This window comes from Buteo buteo, chromosome 10 (assembly GCF_964188355.1).
Source record: "Buteo buteo chromosome 10, bButBut1.hap1.1, whole genome shotgun sequence".
Taxonomy (NCBI): domain Eukaryota; kingdom Metazoa; phylum Chordata; class Aves; order Accipitriformes; family Accipitridae; genus Buteo; species Buteo buteo.
The window spans coordinates 19,451,915-19,474,583 of record NC_134180.1 but is presented as its reverse complement, the minus strand read 5'-3'; the positions used below and the strand labels follow the sequence as shown (position 1 = coordinate 19,474,583).

Here is a 22,669-nt window from a genome sequence, read left to right as displayed (position 1 = left end):
AAATTACAGCCAGCTAGTGGTCAAGCATGAATTATATCTGTCATGTTAATACCACATATTTTCAAGCAGATGTCTGAAGAGAATACCTAGTATTTTCATCTGTATTTAAAGGCCAGAGAACAAAATCTTCATTGAACCAACTAAAGGAGACACAGTCTATGCAGAAGATCTCCAATTCTTAAGTAATCAAACCTACTATCTTTCCATAGATACTTTTGGGGGTTTGTCATATTCGCTTATAAACAGTGGGTTGTTCCAGGGGTAGGTACTTTGGGCTAAACAGTATGTCTTCAGAGTAGGTTTTCAAAAGGGCCTAATGTTACTTTATTTTGCTCTCAATGCAGTTAAATGGGAATTTTTATGCTGACTTTTAGAGTTTAATTTAGGAAAGGCTAATTACTTCTGTGCAAGGAGGATTTTCAGATCAAATCGTCAGAACAAACCATCAGTACTTGGAATGAATCCAGTCTAGGCTGACTGCACCAACTTCTGAAGAGCCTTTGAGGCAGTTCTAGTGAATGATGTTAATTTAAAAGAAACGAAATATTAGTAAGGCATTGATGAATTTGGTCAGATTAAAATGATGCAAAACCTAAAAGTATCTTCAAAGGATCATCCATAGCTAGATTCAGTGATCATTACCAAGTCATTTAATATACCTTTACGTAGCTGTCGACTAAATTGAGAGCATCTACCAAGACTTACCATGGGGGTAGTATCTGACGTACCACAGCTATTTCTTTTTACAGAGGAGACCATAAGTCATGAAGAACAGCTAAATGCTATAGCAACAACATAGATATTCTTCCACTTCAGTCATTGGCTGATGACATAAGCCTATATGCAGAGTTGTTATTAAATAAATGTTTAAAGTTTTCCCTTGTATTATTACTGACATGTCAGAACAGGCTGGTATCTCCATTCTTGGTGATATTTAAAAATTGACTGGACAAGGCACCCAGCACAGGGTAATACCAGGTTTTGCTCTGGTTTGAGCAGGACATTGCACTAGGTGAGGTACTGAGGTCCCTTTCAACATCACTTATTTTGGGACTCTCTCTGATTTCAGTCATTCTAAGTATATATTGATGAGGCTTGATGGAACTGCTTCAGAGGCACTTCTGTTGATAAAAGATATTTCAGACAACTCAAGACTTTAAAGTAGATCTACTTCTTCATACTTTTGTCAGCTGTTTGAGAAGAACTTTTATATCTGAAAGATGCTCTGAGCTTTCTGATCTAAAAGTCAAGAATAATAAATGCATCTTTTTGACTATTGACACTTCAGGAAAAAAAATTACATTTGGGATCTTCATATGTGTGCATAAATTTCTCTGATGCCTATAGTGTGATGGGTATTTTGTTGTAGTTGTTTGACTGTGAGAAGGGGTGAGTCAATAGCTGGGGGGACTTTTGTTTTGCTTTCATACTCTGCTATCCAATGCAACATCATTGTATCTTTGGATGATGTTTAAAATGGAGTGCAGGGGGGAAATAAAAGACATTACATTGGAAGGGAAAAATAGAAGAAATAGAGAAGCTAGGTCACTCTTAAAATAGAAAATACTCTTTTCATTTAGGAAAAAGGTAAAATAATTTCAGCATTTTAAAAAAAACTTGTAGGCTGACCCCCTTCCCCCCCCCAAAAAAACCCCACCCAATCTTAAAGGTTTAGTTGAACTGTTGAATAAATTCAGTTGCCCTAGATAATCTTGGCAAGATTAGAACATGCCCAAAAAACTTCATGGATTCCTGATGTTTAGCTCTTTTGAGTTGAGACTATGACTTTAATAAGCAAAAATCACTGTTATTTTGCATATGGCATTAGAAATAAGAAATAAACCAATACAGAATAAAATTAGCTGTCTGCAGTTTAATAATGTGATTTTTTTTTTTTTTAGTGTGAATACTTTGAAACACTAACTTGAGGGTCTGAGTGTTCGGACTGATGAACTGCACATACTTTACATTGCAAAAACCCCTAGGGTTAAGCCACAACAATAGGAAGTCATGGAATCTTGAAAATTCTTCCTTAAATAAATCCTTTCATCTTAAGTGGAGCTGGCCATTTGAGGGCTGTAAGCAGCAGACCAGCTTACAGGAGCACAACATCCCCCCCCCCCCCCCCAAATTGCAGTTTTGTGACCCTGAAACAGCTTTCTTCGGGCTTTTGAGATGGAAAAAGTTTTAAATGCAAGTCAAAAATCTGGATTCATTACCTAGCTCTGTTAGTGACTTTATATGATTAGTTTAACTTTGTTAGAATAATTTCGAAAAATAAATGTCTCAAGATTTTGGCACACAGTTGTTTAGAAATTTGACTGTATTGTCTTCAGATGCTGTCAAAGTGCAAACTGTTATTTAATCAATAGTTGTTATTGTGAATAACTGTACATATGTACAGGTCAATAAATGCCTGCTTCTGGAAAACAGTTTTTCATTACATCTGGAATATTTTATTGAAAGTGGAAGCAAAAAATACTTAATATTTTAAAAACAAAAGACACAAAAAAGTCTGACCTGATCTAGTTAGAAGTTAGTTTATAGCACACTATTTCTGACTCCCTAACCATACCCTATATTTTAATTTTAAATTCTCCATAAATGTTTTTTTCTGGGTCTCTACTATTTGTACTTCTAAAAATTTTGTTAGTGTAAACAGGAGTCTTGGTTTATGTGATGAATGAAGTATTGCAGCCGCCTGAGTAAGAAATTTCAGTGGAGTCTAAAGATAGACTTGTCTCTTGTATCTCTTCTTTGGCAGGGGAAGAGGGTGACTGACAAGAAGTACAGTGTAAGAAAGAACAGTTAAAACACAGACACACTGACATTATAATATAGTGTCTCATCAGGTGATGTGGTGTTTTGACTATATGGCTGCAGCAGGTCTATAATTTAAATGCCATTAATGGCACAAAAAACAATAGCATGAAGACAGAAATACTGTAAAATCTCTGGGTCTGTACCTACAATGCAGGTAAAATAGCCCTTTGAACTTGTGGTGCCAAATCTTGTCCAAAGTTACCATTCTTCCTTGAGGAAAGCAGTTTTTGGTTTTGTAGTGTTTTATTTCTTCCCCTCCTCCTAGGACAGACAGACATTCTGTTTAGATTGCTTGGCTTGTGTCACTACAAAGATCCCAGGCAAAGGGAGGCTGCTTGTATTTTGCCTAATTCATGTCCTGTTCACACATTCAGTACAGAATTCGCTATTGTGAATGATCTTGGCTATGTTTTCTTTGTGCTCGTTGGCTTTTGAATATGCTTCTTTATACTTTTACTGAAGTAGCACACAGAACCAATTTCACCAGAAGCTATTGGTGATTAGCTGTAACAGAGTTACACATAGTCCTGTGACTGCATTCCGGTTATAATCTCTCATTTGTTTCCACTCGGCTGTTGTAATGTTCTCTGCCTTTTAGACTTGTTCTTTCCCTTGATTTCCTTTTTCTTTTAACCCCTATTTTAAATTATAACTGACTTTGTTTTGCTTATTGAACTTAACTGTGGGTAAGCATGTGTTTACATACCCTCACAGAAGCCAAACATTTAACGCACCTTAGTGTAATGTATGCTGTAATTGTTTGCCAAATTGGAGTGAATCTTTCCAGAAACAGTTCCTGATCTTTGAGAACCTTGCAAAATGTGTATAATATGTTAACTGTGAAGCTTTTTTTTAAGCATGCATTTCGAAAGAGGAGGAGAAATGCTGTATAAGTGAAACTTGTTTAAAGTGCTCCGCCACTTCTAGCAGGAGACTGTTGTACTAGTTGCATTATTTCTTTATACTGATAGAATGCAAACAAAAGAATGAAGCCTTTGTAAATTGCACTCAGGCTTTTTTTTTCCTTTAAACTGGTTCATTGGATAGAAGTCTGGTACTATACCATGTATGTACTAACTGTTTCCAGTTTTGGCTAAGTGGGTAGACTCTTTTCAAAATATTCATGCAGTGTTAACAAAGGTTAAATCCAACTTCTGTGAATAAATAAAAATTAAATAGTAATTGCTGAAGGGATAGGTAGGGAGTTTTGGAAAAGCTTTTTCTATAGTACAAGCCTCACATTCTAAGTGTGATAAATGTGTGCATGTATGTATGCCTTTCTCTTCTCACTTAAATACAAATCATACCTAAAATTCAATGCATATTTCTCTGCTAGAAAGTGACATGGATCTACTTTATACTGAGGGTAAAGAGAAGTGAAGAAAAATAAAGCTACTGCATTAATTTAGAAATTTCAGATCTTAGCAGAAGTTACTTATTAAGAATTATCTTAAACTGGTATGTCGTGTACCTACCTCTTTGAAGCAGTCTTATAAACCTGTGATCATCAAAATGGCTTTCTACTGATTCTGTGCATAACGCAGGTTCTCCCAAAATCTAGTACTAGAATGTGCAAAAAGAAATCTTACGACTGCTTTGGTTTTGGAAGAAATCTTGATCAGAACAGTCAATAAAATGCAAAAAGGTACGTTGGCCAAGTGTAAGCCATTGTCTGTGTTTTGTTCCCTTCTGAGTATTAGTAAAGAAAGATTTCACTTAAACCACTATGCACGGCTACTACAATCAGTAATTTTTAGTTTTGGCAGGGGGCAGAGGGTGTTCTTCAAAGAAGTGTTTAGTGGCTCTAAAAGTTTTTTGTCAGGCAGTCCAAGAATTTTAACTAAAAATTATGCCTCTAAGTTATAAATTTCAGAAGGTTAAGTTTTCTCAACTTCTAACAGCAAATGCAACAGATAAAACCTTGGAGTATGTTGGGGAACTGTACCACTTCTAGCTTCTCTCTTGCAGAGATCATTGTTTTCTTACTATTTGGAAGTGTCATGAGCAAAATATCAAAATTCTGGGTCTTGGGGTACAAGTATTGAGAAAACCTGGTTTCCCTTTATTTCCTCTTCCTCTATTTGTTGCTAGTTTCTTCTGTCACTGCCCTACCATTGTACTAACACTTCACTTTTGTTACAGTTTGTCTTTGTGCTTCACAGTGCAACAGAAATAATGCAAACAGAAATGATGTTTCTTGTATTTTCAGTTCCTAATGTAAATTTTTTCCTTGCTATCTCAAAGGAATCATTACTTATGAAATCCTTTGGCTTAGTGTGACTACACTTTCTCACTATGGCTAGTCACAGTGATTAAAACAACCTATTGTGTACCCACTATTACAAAAAAAAACCCCAGTAGTTCAAATAACTAGAGGCCTCTGACTTTTTGTGCTGAACTTTGCAAAAACACTGAATTTGGAAACAGACTTGTGTGTCTGTGCACGTAGCTCATGGTTTATCATGTACTATTTACACAGATGTGCAATCTACAAGTGTGAATTTTGTGTAAACTTTTGCTTCTTTAATTTCTATTATGTCTTTCCATGCAAGATAAAAATGACAGGGAATGCCTCTGTTGTAAATGTAGAATTTACATATGTCAATTGCTGAAAATTGTTGAAAGGGACTATCTACTTTCAACAGTCTTACAATTTTGCTTGTGACCTTTGAAAAATACTGATTTCCTTTTTAGCACCTTTGTCACAAAAGCTTGGCCTGGCAGCCTAGGGATTCTTTCCTTTCATTCTTGAAACCCATAGAAAACTAGAATTTACTTAGAGCTTAATCACCTATGCTGGAATCTCCTTCAAGTTAGTGGAAGAGTTTGTAAGAATAGTAAGAGTCGGGAAGAGCTTAGGGGTATTGTAACACCTGGTCACAAACCAAATGGCTAATACCTGTGAGGTGTCACAGACTTTGAAAGAAAAGTCCAGTGGTTTAATAATATAGCCATAATCCTCAGGTCTTTAAGATGCAACATGTTCTAGTAGGAAACTTAGGGGAAACAATAGAAAAATTTGCAGTGTATTTGCATCACCTTCTCGCTCTTACTTGGCCTTACTGTTCTTCATAATGCTTAGAGGGATTTGGCATAAGTACCAGATGATTTTTAAGAACAGAAGAAACTTTGAAATTAAAAATATTTCATCGAATATTTCAGAAATGGTCATATATTTCCCCATATTATGTTATTAACAGATTTGAAACTGTCAGCTTGAATAGCATGGAAGCAGTATTCTGATATGTTCATTAGCATAACTTGTGCCTTCAAGATCAGAAAATATATACTTCATGGAGATGGACTGGTACTGATATCTTAACTGTAGTATTATTACTCATACTGCTTCAAAGACTCTGAATGAAAGAAGGATTTATGGTCTTTAATGTTGCATCTCCTTTTCTGTACTCTGAAAACTATTGCAACAGCATAATCAGCAGAAAAAATTAATCAGTTGCTGAAAGAAGTGGAAAAATAAATATGAAGAAATGAAAAAGCTCAAGGATTAACTCACAATTTAGTTAAGAGCATTTGGAGACGTTAGGATGGTGTGCATGTACTTCACACAGAATAGACAGTATTTGAGTAGTATCTAGTGCCTACAGTCCCGTGGGAATCTGTGAAGCCAAATGGGAAGTAATGTAATATTTAGTGAGCCACAGTCCTGTGATTTACCTGCACAGAAGAGGAAAAATGTGTAAAGGTGTGCACAGGTGTTGGAAAAAGCTGGAGAGGACATGACAGCTGTTATGGTAAGAAGTTAATCTCACCTGGCCTCATTTACCACATATGGATCAAGGTTGCAAGTGGTCACCTCCCTGTCATATAACAGAATTTGTCTGAAGAGAAATGAGTGATTTTTCTTGCACTTGTTGCCACAAAGCCTCTGTGAGGAATAACATGAAACCAAAACACAACTTGAGAGAAGTAATGGCTAGCAATTTCCCAAACTGTTTTTTAAATAAGATCAGAATATGTGTTAGTGAAAAAACTCTTCTTAGTGGCAGGTTTGGTAAAATCAGTCTTAGGTATAACTTTTTTCTACTTAAGATATAATTTCTGGACTGAAAGGGAACTATTCTTCATGCTCAACTGGATTTTGAATATAGAGTGAACATGCACAATTTCTCCATGATGTACAAGCACATTATGCACTTAAATAATTTTTTCCTAATAAATGCCTTGTACACAAGTAATTTCTTCAGTAACCAAAATGGTTGTTACTTTTCTGCTAAAAGCCCTGAGTATATTCTGTAACAATTAAAACCCTGAGAGAGCACAGTTCACTTCCCAATATAGCAGTGCAGTCCCAGCTGCCCTCATGAGAGCAGAATTCCAGATGTTCCTGTTTTGCTGTATGGAGTGGTGCTGTAATTGTTGGACTGCAAGGATATGATTTGGCTATCTAATAGTGTTGTATCTGTTGAAATACTTTTGCTGTGGCTGTAGTGATGTGTATATACAGTATGAAGGAAACTATATCATGGATTGCAGTCTAAATGCATTCATATTGCTCAAATGAGTTCAAGAAGCACTTAGATTTGAGGATATGATAATGGCATCTCGGATCCCATGTAACGGGGGAATTAGCTAGTATCTAAAGCAGCATATAAGGTAACATGGCCAATGATTTGAACCTGCCATTCACAGAAACATTTAGGTGGGAAAAGACCTTTAAGATCACTGAGTCTGACCACTAACCTAGCACTGCCAAGTCCACCACCAAACCATGTCCCTAAGTGCCACATCTACGGGTCTTTTAAATACCTCCAGGGATGGGGACTCCACCACTTCCCTGGGCAGCCTGTTCCAATGCTTGACAACCCTTTTGGTGAAGAAATTTTTCCTAATATCCAATCTAAACCTCCCCTGGTGCAACTTGAGGCTGTCTCCTCTTGTCCTATGCCTTGTTACTTGGGAAAAGAGACTTGACAGCCACCTTGCTACAACCTCCTTCCAGGTATTTGTAGAGGGTGATAAGGTCTCCCCTGAGCCTCCTTTTCTCCAGGTTACAGAACCCCAGTTCCCTCAGCTGCTCCTCATAGTACTTGTTGTCTAGACCCTTCACCTTCATCATGCTACTTGCTTGCTCGCTCTAGTCATGATTACAGTATGTATGTATAGAGGGGAAGAAGAGAAACACATCTATGGAAGTGTTTCTGGTGTTTCTCCCACTGTTTCATGGGGCTGTTTTTAAAGGACGCTAAAATCTTAATAAAGCTTGGGTTCAGTGAAAACAAAGAATGTGAGAACAACTTTAGTTGTAGTTGTTGTTCCCATCTTTTTGGTATTATTTCCGAATAAGTTCTACCATGGTTGAATGTGTATGTGTTCAAATCTCGAACATGTTCATGACTGGCTTGGAGGTTGATCCTGGATTCCTTCCACACCTAATTATTCCATTAAATGCTGTGGATATTCTGGTAGTGGATTATCTTGTTTTAAATCATCACTACAGATCATCTAAGTGATTTTAAATGCCCTAGTAAGCAGTTGATCAAGGGCAGAAACCTTCTCAGGCACTAGCTTAATTTCCACTTGTGGCAGAAGAGAAATGCCAAACATGAATTTCTTTTCTGTTTCTGAACTCTGTGTGGCCACTTCTATTTTCCTCACCTGCTTAGCCTGAAAATGGCTTTTTTTTTTTTTTACAAGATGTAGCAAAAAAAGGGCCTTGATTTCAGCTGATGATGCTGATGTATGAATCATTGTAATAGAAATATGTAATCAGGATCACAGTAACAGTATCCAGCTCTGCCTACAGGACAAGAAAAATGGAGATGATGATTCCTGGATTCCTAGAATCCTACTTTGCTGTAGAAAGACTGGAGGGGCTAACATGGGCTTAGGAGTATGGAGAAAAGGATCTTTTCTCCCTTCTGGGCATGTAGAGTTGAACATCCACTTTGCTTTGTGGTCTAGGTTTATTACTAAATGCTCAGGCAAGCCTGGAGGAATCTCCTAAATGAGGTTGCAACTGTATAGCTTTTAAACTCAATTAGCCCTTTCTTCTGCTCTCTGCATACTGCATCAATTATAATGGAGTTTACTTGGCTATATGAGAATCGGAAAGGTGTGGGGGTCCCTGTAACCAGCCGCCTTCTTTCCCCATAGTGTGGTGGAACAGCTTCATCTTATGTGGCCCTTTGGCAGCAGCAGTTATCTCTCTAGAATCTTAAATTGTGAATTGTGCTTAAAGGGGGAGTGCTAGAAAAAAAGTCATTCAACAGCAAAGAAAGAAAGAAGTTAGCTTCCACTACCTGATGTGAGACTCCTTCAGAGTAGAAAGAATACCAAACTGGGCTATGCTTCGTGTAATATCAACATGATAGGTTGGCCCAGTGTTTCTTCCACACAGCAGTCTTCTGAGGCTTGTGGTCCTCTGTAAAATGCAAACTTGAGAAAGCAATCCTATGACAGCTATTACTAGTACCAAAAAAAAGTGTCCTAAGAAACTTGCTGTTCACATGAATAAGAACAGATTAGAGTGTATTTAACAAAGCAGCAGAACTGATATGTTACCATTAAAAAAAGTAACAAAAATGAAGGCAAAACACCTAATAACTTCCTTAAGGAAAACCCCCTTTGTTAGGGTTCAAGCACAAGAAAATACTTGGTCTGTTTTGAACAGCAGTGTTTTTATAACATGCTTTTGTTGGATCACAATCTTCTCTCTTTGATCTAAAAGTCCAACTGTGTTAATTTAACAAATTAACGTAATGCATTCAGCTTGTAATATGATTAAAGGTATTACTAGAACTTTATAGAAAGAATGTTTTTTCTCATTCTGTTAGTTTTTCCCTGTAATTGCAGATGTATACAAAACTGTAACTACATCTGGTTGAAAATTTATTTTTTTTCCCTGTGAGGAAAACACAAGGTGTTTTGAAGAAATATATTTTTCAATGGACATTTTTCTGGGAAGGCCTGTTGCATGAGGAGAAGAAAAAAGACCCCTTGCTGCCTGAGAATGGCTGATAGCCTGGTGTTTTTGGTGTGCCTCTGGAATGTCAGAGCTCTGTTGTTGTTGTTGAAGGGCCTGAAAAACCTGGGTTTCTGATACTCTGTGTGAAAATCTTAATGATCAGACTACTATCTATCTGGAAAGTGATGCTGCTGCCTAGTTTTTCTCCTCCTCTTCCCCTTGTTATGACCTCCTTTCCCCAAAAGAAAATTAAAATAATTTAGACATACCTCTCTTTAGTCTAACACAGAATAAAAAAATTCAAGATCTATTTTTAACTCTCCAAGAAAGAGATATTTTTTCTTATCAGTCTTAAAAGTAATGCATAGATCTATTGTTCTTCTTGTCTCTAGTAAAGAAAAAACTACAATAATGATATAGAGTTTGCCTTTAGCAATAAAGTGAAACAACTGTACACATATGGAGAGAAAGGTACAGTAGCTGTGGCTGAAGAGCTGTTTGGAGCAATGGAAAATTCTTGCATTTATTCTGCTGAGTCTTGCAAAGAAGCATCTTGCTGTCTGTGCACTTGTATATGTACTTAATATTTTGCTTTATTTATGCATAGTGAAAACTAGAACTAATGTTGACAATGTGAGGGTTGCTTTAAAATTACAAAACCAAACAGGAAAAAAAAAAAAATGGGTGTGAGGAAAAAAATCCTGTACATAAAGCCAAAGTGACTCTTTGTGGAAGCATAAAAAATAATCGATCTGAGAGATCTGAATCTCTCTTCCATTCATATAAAAACACGCAAAACCTTAGCTTAATTTTATTGTTGACTATTACAGCGTCTCTTTTGAAGTACAAATTGTAACTGAAACCATCAGTGTCTTTCAAAAAGTTCAGCATGTGTGCTAAGATATTACAGATTATGGTTTTCATGTTCTCGAACACAGATATGTCTGATTTTTTGTAAATCTTCTATCAGTGGGGAAAGGAAGGTGATGGCTGTATCATGCTCCTGTAGGATGCACCTCATTTTTAGTACTTAATGTTTTAATATTGGTCACTTGAATGTGTTTTTGGGTGTGCTTCTGAATCATTACTTTGCAAAAAGAAAGACATTGCTGTCCATCTCCAGGTAGGTTTCCACCTTGTTTAAAGACTGGTGCTTTGCTCCTTTATTTTTTATTAAAGATAATTTTAAATTAGATTCTGCGTTCCAGATAAGCTGCTCTTCATTTCTAATTCAAGGGAACAAGAAGAAGTAGCACTGGGGTATATTTGATCTCTTTGAAATATTTCAGTCTGTCTTTAAAAACTCACAGCACTGTAACTTTCTCTTGAAAGACTGCTGTGACATTCAGATGTTTGTTGGCTGGACTTGAAAGTATGCTTTGGATACTGTTTAGAACAGTCTAGTGCCCCATAAGTGCAATACACAATAAAAGGAAGTAATGCTCAAGACCTATTGTGTGTGGATTGCTGCACACTGCTTTTTTCGCTTAATGCTTTCAGCTTGCTGACCTGGAGAAAAGATGGTTTCTACATTTTATTCCAGTTCTCTATGCGAAATTCTTCATTTTGGCTCCTTTTTGGTTTTGCTTTGACCTGGTTTTACAGTTTTTAGTGCTGCCTGTTTAACATGTGTGCAGTGAACAGCTGCACTACTGAGTTCCTGCGGATGTTGTGAGCCAGTATGACTTTTATAACTGCTTCGATGATGTTCAGTCATGGAAGACTTGATTTAGGAAAAAGAAATTATGTTCAGCCATGGATGTCTTCAAATGTCCTGACATAAACCTAGAAAAAAAACGAGTATCGTATTTTCTGGCACTCTTTGTACTGGGCTGCCTGCGATGGTTTTCTTCTGTGGCTCCTAAACACATCAGATAAAGTTTGGAGCCATTCAGTAATTGCATGTTCCAAGTTCCTTTTCAAATTTACAGCAATCCTGTTAATGTTACCTCTTTTAAAGCTATTTGTTAGTGAATATCATCAGATATAAGGCTATGTACTCTGGATTTCTGCTCTGTACAAGTCCATTAAATAAATACAGTATTACCAGCTGACTGAATTCTGAGTTTAGTTTTGCTGAGGGGTTTAGTGGGCTGTTAACAACTACAGGTTTTTTGACTTCCCAGTTTGGGGGGAATTTTGCTTACCAGATCACCTCTGTTTTCCTGATTCCTTCATGTATGAACTTGCTCTAAAGCAGAGCCATGTCTAACTATATTTTCTTTATTATGAGTTCAAATTACTTATCTGAAAATAATTTTAGAAAGTGTTGAAAATAGTTGAAATAGTGGCCATGACACTACTATTTTGTATCTGTACTTTGATATAAGAAATTCATATATTTAAAATTCATAATTGATTTTCTTTTCAAGATGAATTTCAGAAAGACAAACCTTAAGCAGACCTGTATCTGTGTGCTTATCTGGGAACTAAGTCAGATGTTAGGGCTGTATCATAGTGTGTATGTGTGTTTGGAGGGGGGAGTTAAACTGTAGTGGCAATCTTACACACGGGTGTGCTATGCAGTTGTTTGCAGGACTTGGTATCTTACTTTGTATAGGTTTCAGTTGGGTTTGATGTTCTCCTTCCTCTGGAAAAGTAAAGTGTTTTCTGTGGCATCCTAGACCTCTTTTTTGTTTCTCCCACTTCTACCATCAAATCACTGTATCACAGGTATATATGCAGAACACTTTTTTTTTTATTCTCTTTATGGCAGTTGCTAAATAATGCTGCCAGGTTTGAGTGAGAAATGTAATCAATGCTCTACACAATGGGGTTTTTTTAGAGGCTGAGATTAAAAAGGAAATAAATAAAATCAGCACTGCTGGTCAAGAGTTGCAATGAGGTGTTTTCCAGGGGAAAGGATAGTAACAATAAAGCCAGGACTTGTTGGTCCTATTCTCTGTGCTAGTGCACAGCATTGTCTTTTTGTCCCTTCCTTATGCCCCACCAAAATAACTTGGCTGCAAGCCCCTCCAGTTTTGGGGGAATTAGAAATATAAAGATTTAATGTTCACTCTTTAGAAGTAATTTACTAGCTCTTTTCCTTGCTAAGATAGAATGGAAACCATAACTTATGAAGTAGAGAAGCTGTGTGGGAGGAGGTGTAAAGAACCTCCTCAAATACCCACTCTAACAGAGGGGCAAGGGGGAAACTGTATTGAATATAGGGTTTAAGCTTTAGAATTCTTTTGCTGTTCTCTCATATTCTTAGGCTTGTATGAAAATGGAAAATGGCAATTGATTTGCTACAGGTAAAGGCATCACGCAAAGGCCCCATGCCACCTAAAATTAATTTCTGATAAGAAATGGGGCACTTAATTTCCCTGTATCCATTTTGTGTCTGTTAAATCTTTATGGTATGAATCTCAAACATTTTTGAAATGTATTTAGTGAATAATTGTTTGCAAAGAGCTTGAGTGTGCCTCGAATCAGATGCAGTGTTTCAATGCAGCAACATTAACAACATCATTAGAGTAGTACTGAAATAGCAGCACTTAAAAAAAGGCATCTACCACAAATCTGAAATGATGGGTTTGTTTTGAGTACAAATAAACAAAGGGGAAATAGATGGGGTAATATTGATTCATGATGCATAAACTGAGATCAAAAATAGTTCACAGGTTTATGCTAATATAAATTGAGAAAAAAGAATAGGTTGGCAACGCTGGTTGACCTAAAAGCTGTCGAAGCAAGGCAACTAATGTTTCTCATAGGAAGTCCATACCTGCTGTTGAGGAAAGACAAAGGGTTGTTTTGAGATGTTTTTGTTGTTTAAATAACTTATTTTTGCAATAATTCATTGATCCCTCATCACTTTCTGATATGGAAAACAATATACAGCCTTGCCAGTTCATGGTAAAACGATTTGTAACTTATTTTAAACAGATTCAGGGTAAACAGACTAGAAACTTGAGAGAGAAGGTTTTTTTCTGAAAATAGTTAATTACAAGACACTTAACCAATGTATTTGAAAAATGTGGAGGCAATCTGGTTTTTAATCAGAGAGCTTTCTGTATCTAGATGCTGATTTTACTGGGCAGATGAAGCTGCTCTCAAGGAATGGTAAATATTGTTCAGTATGGGAAGATTGTTTTTACATGTTTGATGAACAACTCTCATATGTTTAAAAAAAAAAAAAAAGTAGAACTGCAGCTCTGTTATTTCACCTGCTCTTTTGGAAATGTCCTTTCTTGTTTGCTGACAACTCCCACTATGAAGTACTTGTCCACAGTCCCCGGAATTACTACTAACTCCCAAAGATGGGGGTGGGAAATTAGAACTGGTGAACATGGGCTAGAAGGGTACCAGCTGGAGGATACTTGTGACAGATAAGAATAACAGGAAGAGAGAGAAAAAAAGAAATGGTCAGCACTTTTAGCTTTTTAAAAGTGGGGTGCAGATGACTTGCTGTTATGTTTTTGCAATGTCTTGTTTCCAGACTGCTGGCTTAGCCACATCTTTAATTTGCCTGGTCTGTAACAGCTGCTTCTGCTGATACCACAAGAAAGAGAAATTATAGTTTCCGAGCTTTCATTTCATCCCCCTTACCTATAATCCTTAAGTTCCAGTCTGTCTGACCACTTGACTAGGCTTTTTTCAATTAGCAGATCTTTTTTGGGGCCCTTAAATATGTTTTGCATACGCAGAAACACTAAACAGCCTTGGAAACTCTTGATGAGATGAAAAACATCTTGCTGGGAATATAAAATGGCACATAGTGCCTAGAATAATGATTTCCATAATTGAGACTTTCATGTGCTGTATTAGAAGGCATCATTTACTTGGGGTCCTGTTCTTATGAAAAGAAAAAAATATTTAGCCATTTAAAAACTTGTCTAATTCAGTCTCTACTCTGTTTTGCTGATTCCTCTGAAGAAGGCTTACGGGTTTGGCATGAAATACCCAAAGAGCCCAAGGTGAAAACCAGCATTCAAATATTTGTGCAATCTGTGGTTCAGATGTACTTACTTGATTTGCCCAAATGAGGCAGGTGGAGTTTCATAATGATCTTGTCCTTGTACCTGAGACCACTGTGCTGCCTGATCATTTGGCTGAGGTGACACATTGTTAATGAAGTGCTAATAAACATCATAATCTGGGAAGGTACACTCTTCTGTAGGAGGTAATAGCTCTCACTGCTGCAAGTAACTTAATGTAATCAAAGAAAACAGCTTGTTTTATTCATTTACTAATTGTATGGCACAACCAACTAATCTCTGGGATGTACCTTGGAGACCTGATAACATGTTTCATCAACTTCTGGGGAACCGACACAGGTGATGTTGGTCAAATTGCCCTCAGTTCACTTCATTTGCTGGTCTGCAACACTGTGGTGATTTGCCTAGAATAAAAAAAAAATTAAAAAAAATTGTGTTATAGTTTAGGTTATGCTCAATGGATCAGTTGATAATTGGTCTTGACATTATCCATGGAAAAATTACTAGTGTCACTATAAAGGTCTGAGTGGGTTTGTATTATTTGTACTAATTCTTTTCTTTGGATTTTCAGGTAAAATGTTGTCCTTCAAATTAGTTCTAAGTGAAATTAAATTATTCAGAATATTAAACTGAGACACAATACTGTCCATAAGCCTTATATTTTCAATAATTTAAACATCATAAATACATTGGTCTGTGGTATTTTGTTTCATGCTGTTCTGGTTTGCTGTTCTTGTGAGCTTTAGACATATAAACCAATAAAAATTTGGTAGAAAATGAGTTCTAGGCTTATTTACCAGTGCTGCAGGTAAGTGTTGATAAGATCCTTCTCTGAAAACTCAAATATTAAACCTGTGTGCATTGGTCTTTTTCCATAGTGTAGTTTTGAATTCATTTTCTGTCTTAAAGAAAAATAATTCTAACTAAATACTCCAATACAGGTCTAGGTAATAGTCTGCTCTTTATTGGTACTATGCGCCAATCCTGATGAAATCTGCAAAAATCCTGCAGTTTTTCAATAGCTCTGATAATTGTTCCAACCTTAGCTTCCAACCTTCAAGGCACCCAAGGAGCTATATAAATGACAGTCCCCTGTCCCTGAAGTGCAGTGGGTTAGGTGATGGGATTCCCAAGGCCTTCTAAATTCTTGGCATTCAGGATTGAAAATGCCACGGCTCAAGTAACAAATGAGTTGCTTGTTAAAGCCACTTATTAAATCAGACTCATCTAAAGTCTAGTATCACGTAAGTATGGTATATTAAATCTAAAAAGAAATCTTTTCAAATGTATACTTTTCAATGTTCTAATGATTACTTTTTGAAGAGCTTGTGGTCTGCAAAATACTGTAATTATATTGCACATGTTTAAAAAGACAGGTCTGTAGTATTAACCTTCATGCAGTTTCATGGAAGACATTTTGAGAATTTCGGATCCATCTTGTTTTAGCTACACCTTCTCCATTATGATTCGTAGAGGAACATGCAAGTTTGAATTCTTCGAATAGCTTTTAAAAATCTCACATTTGTTATTTGTCTGTTTTATAGGACATGAAAAAAACCCCCGCCACCCCTCAGGGAATTAAAGCATGCTGCTTTAATTACATAATGCCCATTAATGCTAATAAACTTTATTCTAAGGACCTATGCTGTACCAGTGCCAGCTAAAACATAAGTCTCCTTCCTTTTCAAAACCTATGCCACATACTGCCTGGACATGTGGCCATTAAAATGAACTCTGTTGCAATGACAGGTATTAGACAAAGATGCAAGATTTCATTTTGACTTTCGATAGGTTTTATAGCTTGAAATAATTCTAGCATTTGATCTTCAAGTGATCTTTAAAAGCATTCAAATGGGAAGTGTTACCTGAGTGACAGAACAGGCCACTATATATGTGAAATCAAGTGAAAATATTTTTCAACTGCTGCAGTGTTTCTATAATCTGATATGACTTGAGTTTTCTCTCAGAAGATTCCTTTGTAATGGCAGTCTGAAGAATGAGTTTACCAGCTGTGTAGGTGTTGTGGTTTAACCCTAGCCAGCAACTAATTAACTCTATCCCAGCTGAAACCAGGACAATAGGAAAAAGCATGCTTGTAAGTCTTTATTCATAGATCTTTTTTCTTATTTCATTCTCTGCTCTGTATCTCTCACCTAGTCAATAACTGCAGCCCTCTTATCTTTTTTTTTTTTTTTTTTTTTTTTTAATATAGCTCTGCTGTTAGTACTCCTTCCTGAGTTTGGCCCCAGAACTAAGTCTCCTTCTCTTCCAGTATTTCTGGAAATCAGGCAAACAAATCACTCTTGATCTATGTGTTAAAGAGCAGCAGTTCTACTTTCTATGGGTGGAGTACAGGAGGAGGTTGGAATCCTCTTTATAAGAATTTGAAGGAAAAAAATGTATTGGTAAGAGGATCAAACTGGCAGATGCAGACTTTTTTCACATCTCTGTAGTGAGCCAACATTTAGGATCCCTTTGTACTAATGTGATGGTGGTTTGGTCTGATTGAGAATGGAGACCAAACAGGAATAGCTGTGCATGAGGAGGATGGCATTTTATCAGAGCAGATGAGAGGATTTTGTGGTAGCAGGAACATGAGGAGGAGGGGCCAAGTGATGGTTGGATGGTAAAATGCATAAAAAGAACAAAAAGTATTTAGATACTGTCTGGCTATGAAGACTTAGAAAACGCCTAGACTTAGCAAGTGGGAGGATAGTCGGATCAGCCAAAGGGCTGTGAAGAAATTTAATGAAAAATAAATTTAATGAAAAATAAATGTAAACTTGTAACTAAATGTGTAATGTTCAAGGTTTGGTCTTATGTTCCCTGTCCTTCACCTCAGATGCAATAAGGAGAATAGGGTTGTTTCTCAGCACAATCTTTGTTTTTCATATGCTATTTTTGACTACCCTAATCCCTGTACAATGATCAGTGTTGGTCTCCTGAAGTGGTTTTATTAGTTAGTCAAAGGATTACCAGCCCTTTCTTTAAGCCTACCATCAGAGCAGTCTTCAGGAGCAGACAGAAGGGAAGAGCAAGGGCTCTGACGTAGCACATGGGTTCAGAGTGAGAACTGTGCCACATCCTCATGGCCTGGGTCTGGGTGGGCTGGGGAAATGCCATGGTGTATGGCTGGGCTGAAAGGAGGGGGAATGTGAGGGTGAGGAGAAGGTAGAGCTGGGCCGGCAGCCTGCGGTGCTCTCTGCAGGGCAGGGAGCCTCCGGGAGCCCTCTTATAGAGAGCTCTTGGCAGTTGTATTTTATCCTCAATGCAAGCCTGTCAATTCAGGGCATTAGTCACTTTTTTAATATTTTCACTGTGTAATGTTTTCTATGTTCTGTTTATACCGCATTAGTGTTTCTGCTGAAAGACTGGAAGACTTTGGCTGAATTTGGGTGGCTCTGCCATCAGCTGTGTAGAAGCAGCCTCACATAAAAGAAAAAAGGGCTATTATAAGTAGAGAGTTTGTAAGAATGCTACATGTTGATAAGCAGTAATTAGAGCTGGGAGCATTTTGAAAACCTTACTGATGACTAAGTGTCCATTTTATACCTCTACTTCCCAAATTCCCAGTCAGATGGGAGTTTGTTATTTTTAACAGTAACTACTTTTGCCCCTGAGTCCTAATGGATTGGAATTGCGCTTAAAATAATTGATATTTTAAAATCTTATATGCTCTTGTTTTAAATATCCTTGTTATTTTTAAAGTAGTGAGAAACTTGAATCGTCCCAAAACTTCCCACCATCATTGGCACTTCTTCCCAACTTTCTGACTAGTTTCAAAGAGAAATCAGGTTCTTGCTTTTTCTTCTGCTCTGCTTGCCTGCATTCACCTCACTGCTGATCTCCCTGCTCACAGGCAGAGAGCTGTTCCAGCTCAGTGATGAGTGCCAGTCACGATAGCATAACAAGCCAAAAGTAGTAAACTTGCTATGAAAAGCTTGCAAACTTGGAAGTGCTTAGGTGCCAGGGTTTTAAACTCATTGCAACTTTATTAATGACACCCTGGAGGAAGAAAATTTTAATAGTAAACACATTCAAACAGATTTGAACTAAAAAAGTTGGATTTACTTTGTTTTGCTTGCATGTGTACTACAGCATTATCAGGAGATGATTTAGAGTAACAGTGGTGAGCTCTTAGCTTGGAGACTGTTGAACTGAAGGTTCTCCATGACTGAAAATGTTTTTTTCCAGCTTTATGGGAGCTTTCCCTCTCCCACCCCCTGTAGCACTTTGCATTTTAAAAAGAGCCGTGTGTTAAACAGCATTTGTTGAGCTTACTGAATAATCAAATATGATTTCATTTTTTCTTGAAACCTTCATTCCTGTTCTGCTTTTGAAATGATACGTGTTCTAGTGTGCTATTCTTCTCCCTGGTAGTTTCTACATGAAATCTATTTTCCCAGAGAAAATGGAATCTTTGTGTCTTTGTCTCCTCACTAGCTTTCAGGCATGTTTTGGCAGGAGCTCTGACTGTCAAGACATTGGAGAGGAGGGGCCTTGCACTCATTTGTCATTTTTTTTTTTTTGCATCTGTAATTTCTGCCCACTCAGCAGTACTGGAGGGGCTTAAAAAAGGGGAAGAGCTCATAGTTTTGGAAAGTCAAACTCTTGATAACTGCCGGACTGTAATAGTTTGGGAAAGGTGGGGGTGGGGAGAAACTACAAATGTTTTGGCTATAAAAATAGCTTTAGGTTTAAGGTTTTAACAACTCTTCATTTAATGTAACTGCATGCCTTTTCGCATGTATCTGTACAGGTGATGGTATTGTGTTTATAGACTTGTTTATTGTGTGTTGATAAACCAGCTTTTTTTTAACAGTGATGAAAATTATTTCACTGGTGTTCAAGACCTGGTTGTTTCCAACCAACAGCTTAATTTAAAACATTTTAAGTCTTCTCTAACTTTTGTACTAATCCTCTGCTGCAATCTTCTTTCGCAGACTGTATGCTTTCATCTCCTTGTGTAATGTAACCAAACAGAAATTAGTTTCTTCTTTATTAGAAGGCAGATCCCTTCATACTAAAGAAAGCATTTTTCCTCTTCAGCTTTTTATGAAATATTAATGTTGATCTCTCTTCCTTGTTTCAGTAGGCTATTTAAGTTCAGGGCTCATACTGTGAGCTGTTAATTAATCAGGGTGACAGATGAAGAAAGTATCCAACTATGAAAGAAAACCTTACTTCAGTGACTAACAATAAGGATGTGAGCCTGAGTGATTTAAAGGATTTTTTTTTGTGTGTGAACGTGTGATAAGGAGTCTTAAGCTGTTTGAGGTAATGATGTTTTTTTTACTCAGTTTGTGTCTTTGCACAAACATTAAAGGGGTCATCAATATTTTTGTCTTGAAAAGTCTAGACAGCAGTTAAAAGAGCCTCTCCTACAGTTTGAAGAGATCCTGTTTCCCATAATTAATAACAGGAAGCAAGTAAATAAGGCTTTACTGACAAATGAAAATGCAACAGTAACATGTACCCAGAGACATTAGCTCCTAGCTGAGAAATGTAGCTGAGGTCTGTTGGTTTCAGTGTACAGGAAAATATTGCTGTGGAAGCACATTAGAGTTATGCTGAAGTCTAATTCAGTTATGTGATAGCAGACTAAAAGTCCAAAAGTAATGATAATGCATTTTAATTATTGAGAGCAATTCCTGACCTTTGTTTACATCTGTGTTATAGTCCAAGAACCCTTCCCTGTCATTATTTGAAACTCTTTGAACTCAAAAGGAGATTTTCATGTTTACTTAAAAGCTACCAGAAGGCATTTCAGACATTTCCTGGAACAAACTGTATATATGTATTTTAGGAAGATAAGAAATGAAAGGAAACTTAAGGAAAAGGTTTTAATTTTCTTCCTTTTTGAAGATTGTATTTTCCTTTCAAAGATACCTTTCCAGAAAGTAGTTGGAAACCTTTCCCTCCTCCTCCCCAATTCCCCTCATTAAAATTGGTTAAACAACAAAAAGGGAGTTAGATCCTCGTCTCTTCTGCACCAGTGTAAAACCAAAGCAGTGCTATTTATCTCACTGAGTTGTTAAGGTCATTTCAGCAACTCCACATCACAATGACAAGAATTCAGTCTTGCTCTTGCCTGCTATACTTATGACTTTCTCTGGTTTGGGGGTTACATTAAGGGGTTGGGGGGAGGCTGAAGGGGGAGGAGAAGGAGGAGCTTTCTCTGTGTGTGGCTGGGGGGCAGTTGTTTTCCTAGGGAGCAGCAATGACTGAATGCAATATTCAGAAGCACTGGAAAGCACATTTAACTCTGTGTTTGTTCTGGACCTTAAGTCTGAGCTTGTTGAATTATGGGTTCATTGTCTGGTATGTTGACTGGATGATACAACTGTGTAATATAGACTATATGTCATCTTAGTGCTGACCTTGAAAAGAGAAGAAAAGTGAATCTGTTTCACTGATTCTTAGATAGACTAGACAGTAAATTCCTACTTGATTTAATTTACAGTTAACTACTAGAATTAATCCCCCCCCCCCCCAAAAGCTCAACAGCTCATCTACTAAAAATGACAAGAGAGGCCAAAATAAGCCTGTTTGTAGAGCTAATGTTTTTCCTTTTCTGTACATTTTAGATGATTAACAGCCGTTGCTGTACAGGATCATGGTGATGAATACTAAATAGCCCATCCATAAGGCATTTTGGAAGAAATTCAGTAAATTGAAAGAAATCCCAACATTGTATCCCATATCTTTGTTTATTTTTTCCACTGACCGTAGCTAACACTATGAAAGCAACAGACTATATCCAAAGAGAAGACACAGTATTTACAATACCTTGTCAGGTTACATGTTTACTGGCAGATATTCTTTTATTGTTGACTGATTAAATGGGAGATTTGAGCACATGTATCTCACTTTAAGCATAGGCTTTTTCCATTCAACTCAGTGTGATTATATATTTCCATAGCTCATAACTGGACTTCTGTTAAGTACTGAAGCTCTGCTAAGTACTGAGTTCTTTCACCTTGAATCATACACACCAGTATCCACCTAGACTTATGGCTTTTAAATGAGACAGCTTATGGAATACGATGCTACTCAACCCAAGTGCTTGGGTTCTTACTGCAAATAAATATCTCAGATGTCACTTCAGATGACTATTGTAACTGGAAAAAGTCAAAAGACAACTGTTGAAGATGTGCTTTCAGGGTAACTATAAGGTATTATGTCAAGCTTTTTCCCTAGTTTTCCCTAGCTCAGAACTGTAATAACTAGTCAGTTCCTGAGGGAAGCTTATTGCGGACAAGGTGCATTTTCTTTACCACAGAAAAAAGATATATTACACAGTAAAGCTTTGAAGAAAATTGTGTGAACTCTTCATTTATTTGGGACCTTTGAAAATCAGGTGTTTATATACTGCATGTAATAGATCTAGGGTTAGAAATTTCTCTAATTATAAAGAAAACAATATACAAGTCTTTTTAATAAACAATTTGAATGTCTTCAATTGCACATCTGAGAGAATTTTCATATCAAGCTTAATCTTTGTATTTAGCTTTTGATGTGTGTTTTGCATAACTAAGAAGGAAATTTTCATGTTTAGGGTGCTTCTTTTAGTAAAAAGGTGATCTGTCAGTGGAGAGTTTGAATTATTTTAATTGCCATATTATACATTACTAGTGTGTGCACTGGTACATGTAGATTGTTTAAATACATATTTCAGAGAGATTAACAAGTACAGTAAATAGTAGAATAGTGTAAAATGAGGTTCCTGATATAGACCCAGTTTAATCTAAAAGATGTTAATTATGAAAAACTATAGTCCTAACAGGACTGGATATTGGTAGAACTCTGTTATCTTAAACCTTATAGGTACATAGTTTCTAACTGAAACTCTCTTGATAACTAGCAGTTTCCAGGATATTATCTAGACTTCCTGTTTATTTTATGTGGTATTGGAAGTATCATCTTCTGCTTTTTTACAAAAAGCCTGTTTTTTCTAGGGTATTATCCAAAGCCCACTCAA

At 36.8% G+C, this 22,669-nt stretch overlaps 1 long non-coding RNA gene across 8 annotated transcripts in view; it reads right to left on the bottom strand.

Moving 5' to 3' along the window:
• Positions 1-22,669, bottom strand: part of LOC142036002 (uncharacterized) — a 65,386-nt gene that overhangs the window by 19,472 nt on the left and 23,245 nt on the right. For 3 of the 8 annotated variants that reach the window (XR_012652022.1, XR_012652028.1, XR_012652024.1), the window contains exons 3-4: positions 14,979-15,092; positions 9,084-9,205 (exon numbers count right to left, since the gene is read on the bottom strand). This is a non-coding gene — a long non-coding RNA (uncharacterized LOC142036002). Of the gene's footprint in view, positions 1-9,083; positions 9,206-14,719; positions 14,900-14,978; positions 15,093-22,669 lie in introns of all 8 variants that reach the window. The other 5 variants (XR_012652025.1, XR_012652029.1, XR_012652027.1 and 2 more) reach the window with 3 other exon arrangements.